This window comes from Taeniopygia guttata, chromosome 1 (genome assembly GCF_048771995.1).
Source record: "Taeniopygia guttata chromosome 1, bTaeGut7.mat, whole genome shotgun sequence".
NCBI classification, from domain to species: Eukaryota; Metazoa; Chordata; class Aves; order Passeriformes; family Estrildidae; genus Taeniopygia; species Taeniopygia guttata.
The window spans coordinates 47798725-47811712 of NC_133024.1; the positions used below are offsets into that span (position 1 = coordinate 47798725).

General features: G+C 36.3%; 1 long non-coding RNA gene across 3 annotated transcripts in view; it reads right to left on the reverse strand.

Annotated features, from left to right (window-relative positions):
• Positions 1 to 227: 227 nt before the first annotated feature.
• Positions 228 to 12988, reverse strand: part of LOC115494956 (uncharacterized) — a 39143-nt gene continuing 26382 nt past the window's right edge. For 2 of the 3 annotated variants that reach the window (XR_012055543.1, XR_003959997.4), the window contains exons 2-4: positions 12078 to 12175; positions 6471 to 6556; positions 228 to 928 (exon numbers count right to left, since the gene is read on the reverse strand). This is a non-coding gene — a long non-coding RNA (uncharacterized lncRNA). Of the gene's footprint in view, positions 929 to 3609; positions 5761 to 6470; positions 6557 to 12077; positions 12176 to 12988 lie in introns of those variants that run through there. The other variant, XR_012055542.1, reaches the window with a different exon arrangement.

The window sequence follows — 12988 nt, forward strand, 5'->3', positions numbered from 1 at the left end:
TTTTATTTGCAGGCTATGTGTAATGATGCCACCTACTGCCACCTAATAAATATAATTTGTTTATCTGCAAAGCAATGTTGTGATTATCTTTGCACAAAGTCCTCATATTTGTAGATTCATTACCTTAATTTTGAGAAAAAAAGCAAAAATTTTTCAAGCCATATTGAAATAAACACTGTTCATTGACTAGCGTTTCAAGACAAATCCTGATTAATATCACACACATATTCATAATGCATAAATTCATGCTTTTATTCTACTGAAGTTAAAACAGATTCCTCACCAAAAATAAATAAAGTATCAAATTTCAACAATTTGACTAGAGTTTTGGAAATATATTATGATTCAGATATTATCTTTTCAGACTAAGAAAAAAGAAACATGATTTACCCACAGGTCAGTATGTCAGTAATTTCAGCAGCACTTAAATCATATGTTGAATAAAGTGATCTACCTAGAAGAAACATGTAAGAAGTTACCAGCAAAGTAATAATCTTTAGATTTATTAGATCATAAGCATATATATAAATTCTCCCTTATTATTTAATAATTAAAGGGAAGTATAACTTTATCTTTAATCATTCATAATAATAAACAGTCAGTTTTACATTCCTTTCATTCTGAATCTATAAGAAAAAGGACATCTTAAAATTAATTTTGGACATTTATGATCAATTTTTTAATCTCGATACATAAAATTCTGGTGTATGTGCATATTCAGAAGAGCAAAAGACTTAAATGTATGCTTGGATTGTTTGCAGTAACACTGTACATGGTTTCATGATTTGCAATCATTTCCACAGTCATGGTTGGAGTAATGCATTTCATTTCCACCATAATTCTCTTGTAGCTGCACATATTCTGAAGCATATTAAGTCTGCCAAACAATGTGTGCCCGTCCTGAAAATATGTATTTTACAAATCAGACCTGAAAGAAAATGCAAATCAATTTTTATTTAGAACCATGATTTTACTAAAGACAAATAATATACTAACATCCTTTATTCAGGATGTGAATATGAATAATGTGCATGTACAAGACTCAGAGGAACTGGATTCACTTGCACTTTTTACAACAGAAAATTTAAACCCAAGTATCTTTGAGACACACTGGCCCACTATCCTGAGCTGAAGTGGACTCTATTTGCTGCTATTTATTTAGCATAAATTTTGATTAAAACATGTAGCAGGATTCAGATTTTCTGTATCCTAGCTGGCTGACAAAGTGCTGATCACCAGGACTCTTTTAAACCTATTCCATTTTAAAATACCCCAACAGCTCCTGAGAGGATGAGCAAAATACAATTTTGGTAACTAGTCTGGAGGTAGAAATGGGGTTTTAGTTTCCCTGTTTTATTTATGCATTTTTATACAAAAGGAAAAAGCAAGATGATGCGAAAAGGAAGGCATGAAACAAAAAGGAGTAAGAACTTGCCAAATACCCAAAGATCTTCCCTTCCCTATCAAAAAATCTGAAAAATAAACTTGTAACATATAATGTTTATGTTCCTTTATGATTCTTGTAGGTTTATATTTGTTTTTCTAAGCCACAAGGCATTCAAGTTTTCCAGCACTTGTAAAAGGAAATTTCACTGATAGGGCAGCAAAACCCAGTAACTACTTTGCCAAATCAGATCCATTGTGAGGTTTGCTTTATATTAATCTTATTTCATAAATGTCCTGGTGGTGTGAAGCAATTTCACAGATATGGAATTTTAATTTTGTTACAAAAGAGATTACTGACAGTTGTATCTAAGAAAGCTACACCTAGTTATTTTTGCTCCAAGAGGGAAAGCTGGAGTTTGTGCATTGCTTCGACTGACATTACATGATCCATCATATTTTTTCTAAAATATGTGTCATATAGTTGCTGATATGTTTTTCATGCTTCCTCCTTCTGAATTGAAATTTAACATATCCACTAAATAATCCACAGTAACAGATCCTTATCATGTAACTAGCTTATTCAGCACAAAGGTCTTGAAGGGTATGTCACTAAAAGGCAACACACTCAAGAATGGGATTTCAACCTCTTTAGTTAACTGTAGCATTGTTAGTTCCAGAAGAAATCACAGAAGGATCCAGAGGCTGACTTGGCATACTCACAAGTTTTATCTTTATCAATCTTGAAGACACAGCAAGAGCAAGGGCCTCCAGGCTGTGCTCCACTGGAATTTCTGAACCCATCTCACTGAGATGCTGATAAGAATGATGCAGAAGCTTGATTGCCATCTATGAGACACCCTTTCACCCTTTCAGTTACAGCCTTTTCTTAAAAAGAAATTTTTGGATTTATTTTTTCTTGATTCAGAGGGCTAGCTGTCATTTTATTCATATATATAAAATGACAAATAATTTTCCAGCTGAATAGAATATTAGAATATTTAAAAAATAAAATCTACATACCAATAAAAACCAGATTTTTTTAATCTGAATATCAGTTTTATTAGCTGATGAGTGGTTTTGGCAAAACCATATTTTATCACTATTATTTTTAAATCAATGTCCAAATATCAGAGACCACAAAGTGTAAACAGAGTGAAAAATAAGCATTATACCATTTCCTAAAAATATTCTCGATCTAAAAGAACCCTGATTCTCCTTGAAGAATTGCAAAGTTGAACTTGACAGCAATTCTTGTTTTTCCAAAACTGGCTTACTCATCTCTGGGATATAATATGAAATAGTTGGAAAATGAGAACGAAAAAAAATGTCAGGATGAAATAAATGTAACTGAGTAATTAATCACTGAATTAATTTCTGCCAAGTTGTGTGTTAAATTAATTCCTGCTTATTGGTTTTAAAACAAGATTAAAAATGTTTATGAGGTTACAGACCAGTTCTTCCACATATAATTGAACTCAATAGCTCAATTGGTGGCAAAGAGAAATAGTTTCCTCTTCAGAGATTTTTTTAGTGACGCACTTTCTTTTCATTTCCCACAAAACAACTGGAGAGCATCATGCTCCTAACTCGCTTGTGAGGATTTAATTCTCTTTGGATTTCAGTGCTCTGTTTGCAAATTACTAAGGCAAAACAGTACAAATATAAATGACTGGAGAGCTACTCAGACAGGTAACATGATGTTTCTGGAAAAGGGAAGATGAATGTTTCAAAGAGACTGTCTAGAAAATGGATGTGTATATGCATACACATGAACTTTCCTGAGAACTACTCAATCTCATAACTGCATCTCATTTTATTAGAGTACTATACTCTATATGATCAACTAATATTAATGATAGACAAATATTTGCAGCCATGGACTGTGTTCAAATCTAGGTGACGAAAATTCCCCTAGAGATTTCAAAAAAATAAGAAGCTTTGACTTTTGACTGTCTTGTAGTTTCTGAAAAAGCAAAATATGTTTCAAAATATTTTACCAATTTTTTTTCCCCGCTGAGAAACATAAGGGCACAAGGAACCATCTTGAGTTGAACTCAAAAACGAACATGAAAAGCAGTGCATATATTTACATTTCTTCTTTTTATTCCTTAGCCCTATTTTGCGTCATCCTTGTTATTTAGACAATCCTTGCTGCAAATTTAACAGTGGAAACATGTTTCTGCAAGAGATTGAAAAATCCTAATTCAGGGGAAAAAAGTAGTCTAAGTTCTGTTTAAGGATTTCTTTCATCGACGTTCAGGCTGGATAAATAGAAAACTGCAAATCTCCATGTTTTAAGAGAGACATAACAGAGTTTAAAGAGGGTAATGGTAAGGACAGTTAAAATGAGTAGGATGACAGACTGAATGTCTTGTGAGAACAGGCTAAAAGGGCTGAGACTTCAAAAGGGAAATGTGACTGAAATCTTTGAAAAGTCATGGAAGGTTAACCTGAGTGCAAAATCTTATTTGCTAAATCTTGCAATACAGGAAGTAAGGGTCAATTACTGAAAGTAGAAAAATTGGTTCAACATAGAGGTAAATGCAAAATATTTTGTTACAGAGCAAAATGGTGGTATGAAATTAGTTTTCATAGAAAATGTCGAGGCAGATAATAATAGCAGATTCAAAAAGGGATTAGACAAATCCATGAAAACCGCTTGCATAGACAGATACTAAAGGGAGAGGCAGGGTTATACCCTGTACCACCCTTAATCCAACAGCTGGAGATACTGGCAAGGTATAAAGGGTGACAACTACAGATGGGCCTTATAGACAACAGATGGGTCCTTGTTGTCCCATTGGACAGCATATGCCACTGGCACTTTCAAAAGTGAGATGGGGGAGAGAACACATAATGAGTTTTCATGAGTCAATAATATATTTTTGAAAGGAAGAAGGCCACATTGGAAATTATAGGATTAAGTTGATAAATTTTTCTGGTTTGACTTAGTTGTTTTTTTGGGTTTGTTTTTTTTTAAGAAGAAGAGAGTAGGCTATGTGCTGAATTCAACGTCTTCATGGAATAACTCTAGAACTTCAGACAACTGAAAGTAATTTTAATGAAAGCCTTAAATGTTCTTTTAAATAACCTGTCAGAATTCTTCCTCACAGTTTAACATTATTGACAAACATTTTTAATAAGCTTGCTCAAGAAAGTCATAAATATGTAGCTCATTTTTCATATTTTTTCAAAGACTTTAATGACAGCAGAAATTACAAGATAGTGTTATTATTACTATTATCCAGTATCAAATAGGAACACCAGAAAACACTCCACACAGCTTAATCTCAGTCAGCAATCTTCAGTTAAATTATCTTAAATGGAAGTTGTCTGTGCTCTCTTATTCCAAACACAAAGAAAAAACCACCAGAGAGTATTAGTTGATCAGTAGGTGGCATAAATTATTCCTGACTCCCCACTACAATCACAGGGCTTTATACAGAACACATTAAAACCAATAAGAGCTTTTATATCAACCACAATGGAAGAAGGATTGGGGTGGTATTTTGTAATAGGGGGTCTTATATGTAGAGTCACAGTAATTTATAAATCATTGCTGCTGAACAAAATGAACACAAAATGTCATCCCACAGCACTAAATGGTTTTCCAGCAGTTGGCCAACGATTTTCTTAATGGAAAAAAGGGCTGAACAAAAAAGTTCCACATCTGCTGAAGCTTTAATATCAAGCTTTGTCCAATGATGCCATTTTAACTATTTTGGTTTCCACTCTCAATTACCACCATACAGTGATGATGCATGATTGTTAAGAACACACAAACAGCTACATTCTCTCCTTCATATTGTCTGCCACCAGTTAAAAGAGGCAAAATAATACAGGAGGATCCATCCATAGGGAGAAAACTGTCATCCTCTGCCATTTAGATGCATCCCTGTCTTGCCTGAGGAACTCTGCCTCACTTCCTTGCTTCACAGTAGGCCAGATATTAATGAGGAGAACAAAGCTCAGTTTAGATACTGCACCACAGCTTCTGGCTGAACACTTACACTGACTTTAGCATGCCAACTTGTGCATGAATACTTATTTTTGTCTCAGAACTAAACAAGAACTTTGGAAAATTAACAACATCAGAGCCCCAGAGACATCCGATTCCTTTAACTTGCTGTAATGCCTGCTTATGTTCCTTATAATTCTCAATTCCTCTTCACTATTTAGATAGCTGATGTTCCCCAGCACCAATAAAATGATGAGGGAAAATAGGAATAGAGCTGAAAGACTTTTATTCTTGTGGGCATACATGATACTTGGAGTACTGTGGGTCTCAGCAAGAAAAGATGACACTGTCCAATCAAATTTAGGCTGGGCACTTAATGGGAATGGCAGCTCCCTTTTCCCTCAAAAAGGAAAATTCTGTGGAAGAAGAACAGAGAAAATAGAGGAGAAGGCTTTTTACATGTATTCCCGAGCCCTTTGCACTAACTAAGAAGCCTCCTTCAACACCTCTCATTTATAAAGCTATTAAGGTTAATCTACCTCTGAGAACTCATTAGTGGAGGCAGCACAAACAGAAAGAACTGCAGAAATATTTTCGTACAGCAACACAAAACATCTGGAGATTTATAGGAAACAAAACTGTTGCTAAAGTCATGTAATCAGGAAGGTATTGTGAGATGAAATGACATGTTGATCTCTGTCAAGCATTAGGGAAGAGAATGGGGAAAAAAGTGCCTCTGTCTTTTATTTTTTCCTTTGCTATCTCTTTCAAGTCTCTAAAATAGGGTTTACAGGATTGCAGAGGCTCAAAATTCACTCCTTACTGACCTCTGCACTTCATACAAATCAATGAAGAATGAAATGAGACCCCAGGGCTTCTTACTTGCCTTGACTGCTCAGTATCTCTGGAGCTTTCTGACTGAATTTTAAGACAGTAATTTGTTCATTGGCTGTAGCTAAGTCACTTGATCTAAGAAAGATTATTAACTCCCCCTAATATTGTCTTTTTTTTGACTCCTAGACTCATCAGTTAGGAGCATAAGTGTAAGCTTGAGTGTTTCTTTTTTCATCCTTCAACAGAACATGTATATTCCTTCTGCTGACATTAGGAGACCCTACTTTCTCACCTCCTCATAGTGCTTCAGTGCCTCAAACCTTGCTGTCCGTCAGATTGCATTACGAGGCAAAACTTTACTTGTTTCATTTCAGCAACCTGCAGTAAGAAAAGCAAAAAACAAAGAAAAGGAGATAATTAGTTTATACCTTTCCTTTCTTCCATCAGCAGTATGCTATTAACAGCAAGAAAACTGTACTTTATTAAGGCTGTATTTATATACAAGCAAATCAATGAGGGGCTTTGTCTTGCATATTTCCTCTTGAAGTAGTTGCAAGCTGCTGAGTGAGTTTCCTAAATTCATTTAAACAAGATAATTGCTTAGAACAGACAGGAAACACAAGAGATCACTAAATCCCCACCATCTATGTGTCATTCTGACTCACAGCCCCAGCAAAGCAAACACTGAAGTCAGTGAGAACCTTTCCATTGACACATGTAAGTTTTACCCTTTTACTCCCATCTAAGCTAGAAGAGCAGACCATCTTCGTGATCCTCCAGCCCACGTTTTCTTGTTCATATGGGCAAAATCAGCAGGAAAATAGCACATTTCACAGAGATCCAAGATGAAAGTTGCAGGGGGCATTGCACTAATGGGAGAGATCAGGCTCCCAAGGGGTCCCACTGTTCTCTCTCAGCACTACCATGCATTGCATGATAATCTGGTAGTATTAGTCTAATTAGGTCCTGATGTTTGGGTTTTTTTGGGTTTTTTTCTCCCATAACACAGAGCCAGTTTATTCCTCTTGTGCATTTACCAGAAGATAGTATGGCTACAATACAGTAGTAGTTCTTGACCTGCTGATAAGCATAAGTTATTTGACAGCCACAAGTAACCCATACCCGAGCTCTCATCCTGTCGTTTGTGTTCTCCTCAGTCTGCTGCTATCTTAGAGTGAAAATTTGGAGATGGTGAGCTTGTAGTGCATTACTCAGCTCCTGAGTAAGTTATCTCAGATCCACTGAGTCCACTTAAACAGTATTTACATGTTCTCTGAATAGCCACAAGCTATTAAATGAAGTTTCACTATGGGACTGTAACAAGTACAAACAGTTGGGACTGTGTCTTCATAGTGGTCTAAAATCCTGGCATCATGCTCAATCAAACTGATCAGGCTGAATCATTGCTAAGCCTATGAATATAATCAATCAAAAGAGAATTCAGAATTGCATTTTGCAATATTATTTTAGGAGACTGGCTCCATGGCTCCATAATCCTTTTGAAGAAACAGCTATATTCACACGAATAGTGGTCTGCATATGTTTATCCAGGAAGCTAGTAAATGAAATGAAAAAGTTGACATTTTATATATTTTTGAAATTGAAGTATTTTGTATTTTTTTTAATTAAAAGTTTGAAATTGAATTTTTGGAATTCATCTAGACATTAGTTTGCTGCTGAAGTGTAAGGAATATCATGGGCTGTGTGCACAAAAAATCGAATGGTAAGATAACAGGTATTACAAACTTAGAAAACATTGCTGAGCTCAGTACCTTGTACAGCCAAAATAAGGAGCCATACAAATTCTCGCACTGGGAGCTCTCAAACACTATCATGGTCCATTGGAAACTGTAATACACACAAAAGACATGAATGATGAATATCTAAGCTGGAAAGCTGAGAGAGGCAAAATTGTCTGGAAACTATAAAACTAGAATTTGCTTAGCCGCATAACATTTGAGCCGAATCAAAGAGATTTGATGCCTCAAGTCTGCTAAAGCTTACAGATCTTAGAGCTTACTTTCCCTCCCCTGGAGTTACAGTATCAAAGAATTTGAGCTGCCAAATCCACTTTTCATAGTTGATGTGGCAGGTACTGTCACATTCAGCATTTTTTTTTTTAAAGTGACTGAGCCATCTGCAGAGAAACACCACGTAGGCATCTAGAAGGGCCGTGATCGTGTACACCACTGCCTTAATGTATTGACACTGACATTATTTTAAATCTCTGAAACATAGCCCCTTACTGCTGTGGGAAATTCTACCAGAGTGCCTGAAGTATCCAAGAGTGTGAGTGGAAGCTCTACAAGGTACATTTCTCTCAGGAATTTTCCACTTTAAAAAAACCCCAAAAACTAGCATTCATCATGATCAACATGCAAAGGTTATTAGTCATTCTTACAGGTAACCAGAATGGCAGAGAATCAGTCTGTTCTGAAAAGAATACATGAAGATTATTTTGATAGGCTGGCTCTTACTTTGTAGATGATCTTGATGTGTTTTGTCTTAAAAGCTAGCAGAGAATACAGAAAAGAGTTGTTTCTACCGCTGGAAGTAAAAGGACAGAAATGTTTTGAAGGGATATTGTGAATGACACAATCAGTTATTAACTACTCAGAAAGCAGCTTGCTATCTCAATAGCTAATAAAGCTATTATTGAGGCTATTATATAAGGAACACCCTGAATTTGACTTGACTTTTAAATTCCCTCTTGGATACTATAACAGCTTGAGCTGCAGTTCACCTGGGGCAGAATTTTGAGTGAGTGTTGATGCTTAGGGCAACTTTTTGTACAGTCTGCAACCGTGAAAGCCAAAAACCACTTAGAGGGAACATGAGTTTTGTCCTGCTCTCTCTACTTTCTTCTGTCCTGTCTACTTTTTTCTTCCCACAGGTATACCTGCAAAACAGATGACAGAGAGCCATTTAGTAGGCTTTGTGTCCCTTGAAGTCTCTGCTTAATAAGAAAATCCAAATCTTTCTGACTGTTCTGATTAGGTTCACCTGGCCAAATCATTTCCCTTCTTCTTTCATTTTGCTTTTTCTCATTTGCTTTTATGGCACTTCCTTTCTTCAAAGCACAGTCCCCTGCTGTGTTCACTGTTCTCTCTATTTTCCCCCCCTATTTTCCTCCCAATGTTTCTCCATTCATCTATTCACTTGCCTTTCATTTTCCCAGTCCTGTACCCTTATGGACCTCCTGCTGTCTCTGAAATCCTATTACTTCTCCCCTGCTTTGTCAATAGATGTCAGATTATATACAACAGGTTTGCAAGAAATTATTAATATAGTCAAGAGTACTAAAAGACATAACATTGCTGAAATACTGAAAGCCCAATGTCTTACAGGAACACAAGATCTCCTTTTAGTAGGGGCTTTGATGCTGTGAGCTAGTGCTTTTCTTCTATTAAAATATTTTTTCCATTTTAAAGTATCTAGAAATAGTGCTTAAATCCTGTACAGGATTTAAGGAATCTTTCAAATATCATTCATTATTTAGGAGACCTTGAAAGTTCACAAAATAATTAATTCACAAGTTTCTGTCACCTCCCTATTACCAATGTTCCAATTTACTTATGGCTGATCTCTTTGCTAAGGCAGGTCAGTGGTTTTCAACCTGTTTCTGACATGCTACAGAGAGGTTTTACAGATTCTTCTCTACTTGATAACATATTTTATTTATATTTAATAATATTTATTAGATCTTGAACTGTTTTCTATATTAACACTGGCAGGAATATTTCTCTCAGTCTATCATATTGCACCCATTTTTATTATTTTCCCTTTCATTCCTATCTTAGTATTGGTTAAATGTAAATAATTCTCATGCAAACTTATTCATTAAAATGTTAATTTTTAACCATACCTAGTATCATCCTCTCAAAAACTGTCAGACAATAGTTATTAGTTTATTTTATGACTTTGGAAGAGATCATGAAAGATTTCTTCACTGGGCTTGGCAGAAGTCTCATAGGGCTGCAGCTCATATTAAATAATAATGACTTTCATTAAATTCCTTCATTTGATGCTCTAAGTAATACATTGTTGTCTAGTGCTGTGATTGTAGGAGATGAGTGCAGAACCGGTCCTTTCCTGGGCTGATGGAGAATACAACCAAAATATATTCAATTACTCTGTGATTCCCAGCCATACAAAAAATACAAGAAATAGCAGGTAAGCAAAGAAATCTTTTCAGTGATCGACCTGGGATCGACCAGGTCTGACAGTCTTCTTCATACCAGGAGACTGCCCCAGCAGCATGTTACTGTGCCTTCCTGCTGCTCCATATCAGTGTTGCAGTGGGAAATGTTTTGTGGTATTTAAGTATGAATCAAACCTATGACATCTGACTTTTTAAAGCCACTCTCACACACCTGTGTTTTCCATTAAGGATGGACTGTTCATAACCAGGTATTAATTCTTTCCACAGGGTGCTTGGACAGACTGCCTACAGCTCAGTGCTCTGTGAGAGGCAACAGTCTACAGCCTGCAGATATAAGCTTAAGCCAGGTGCCCCAGAGAAAGTATAATATACTCTCTTCCTTCTGTGAAAAGGGCAGGACATCACTGAAGCCAAAAAGAAAACATTAACTTTTCTGCATACTGTCTCTAGAAAGTACCAAGTTACATTTGTTGGACCTTCCATCATGGAATGTTATCAGTTGCAGATGGATGGCCTTCAGACATCTGAAAATCTGTGAAGTAAATTGTATGCTGGCAGTTCTTTCCAAAAAAACGTTACAAAAAGTGTTAATGATGAGAGCAGTTTTAGCACTTGTCTCTACTTTGACATTAAAGGAGCTGGGGATCAGAAGAAGCAAGGAGCACAGACAGCAGGGAGAAAATGCTGATGAGAAACAGACAAGCAAGTCAAGAGGAGAAAATAGTAGGGAAGAAGTTGGATGCAGAAAAAGAAAGAACAAGGGGTTCTGAAAGGCTATGGGGAACTGGAAGATAAGGAAGGGAATCTCCTTGGTTAGCTCTGGGCGGTGTAAAATGGGAGGTATGCTATCATCAGGCAGACATCCTGTGCCTGACATGTTTCCAAATGTTAGAATGCTTCCACAGAAAGTTCTCTTCTTTGGCAACAAGAAGGTGTCATTAAAATTCTTCATGGTGACCCTATTTTACCCAACTTTAGACACATGAAGTATTGTTTAAAACTAGCAAACAGACTTAACCATGTGGCTTCTCTCCAGTAACAGACTGTAGAGAGAAAGTGGGAACTTACTTCTTTAAGCACCTAAAGTTTCACTGCAAGTTATGTGCCAAAACTAAGCAGACAGATTGTCAAACAAAGGCATTTTTAGTAGAATCTGGCTAGCAGGTTTGAAATCCCTTGTTCACAGTTGGGATCATCCTTTTTTTGTTTTTTTACTGAAGACACACAGAGGAAGGCATATATTCCTAGATTTCTCCAGTAAATGTGACTCAGGTTCCAGATGTCAGCTTTCATCACAGCTGCTGTCAGGAACACACTTCACTCTAGGGTAAAATGTTAGAATTACAGTATCAAACGTGTAAAGTGTATAGGAAAGGCATTGTGTAGTTTCTATCTTGTTAGCTAAAAATTATTCTTAGCACTAAATAAGAAGGATTCATGTAGTGATTAACAACAGCTGCACTTTCCTATCATAGAGAAACCCTGGCCCAAGCTTCTCAAGTCCTAGACTCACTAAACTGGCTTCCTATTTTCCATGTGACTGCCTTTCCATCATGTGTCAAATAACTATTCCTCCTGCCCAGACTACTACAACACTACTAGGTTGAGGCTGTAAATTTAATACAGGTCAGCCTGAGAGGAAAAGAGCAAAAAAGATGATGGTACCAAACACTAGGAACCGAAAGTGAACAAGCATAGGGATTTCTGTCATTCCTGTTTTCTTCACTGCTTCCTTACCAGCAAAAGGGAAGATGTTCTCATTTTGCTAGTTGCACCAGTCTTCCTCCACTTGTTTTCCTTCATGCATGCCCAGATGTTCAGAAATCCCATAATTTCTGTTAAAAATAGAATGAACAAAGGAAGTCAGAGTCAGAGGCACATTTCTTATTCAGTCTTTTTTCTCAGAGAAGTTAAAGAGGGGTGTTTGCTGTCTTATGAATTGTCCTTTATCTGCTGCTAAGGCAATTTCTCTCCTGCCTTTTGGAAGTTTTGGTTCACTTTTCACTAAGCAAGAAAAAAATTCCTATAAGGGGTCTTCCTCCCTGTTCTCACATGTTAATGTTTCCAATGACTCACGTCAATACAAATTACGTGGTATGTATCAAACAGCCATAGTAGGAACTTGCAAGAACTGAAGGGAAGACAACAAAGCAAATCTATCTAACTCTCAAGTTCACTGCATGATCAGATTTGATTAGTTAAAGAAGTCCAATCTTATAGTTCTGAAAATCTAAGGTATTTAGAGTTTATTGTGCAAAGCTGCACCAAACTTGTTATACAATACCACATAGATAAATCAAAGCTAAATCAGGCAGGTCTGACAACTTCCTCCTTTCATTAAAGTAGATGTTTTAATCATGACATTTAAATTAATATTTTTCCTGTTGTTACTATTTTAAAAATCACTAACAACTCCTGTTAAATCTATCTCTGCTTCCAGGTTATCATCAATGAAGAAGTGCAGATAAAACAGGTGATAAAACAGAAGGAAGGTTTTTTTTTTTTTCAGGTAGCCAGTCCACTCTCATGAAAAATCATGAAATAATGTAGCTTTTTGCTTATTGTTGGTAAGAAAGCTCTCATCATATTCCATCCACATCCTAGCTGTACCTTCTTTCTCTGTGAGAAATGATGTGTGAAACACAAGT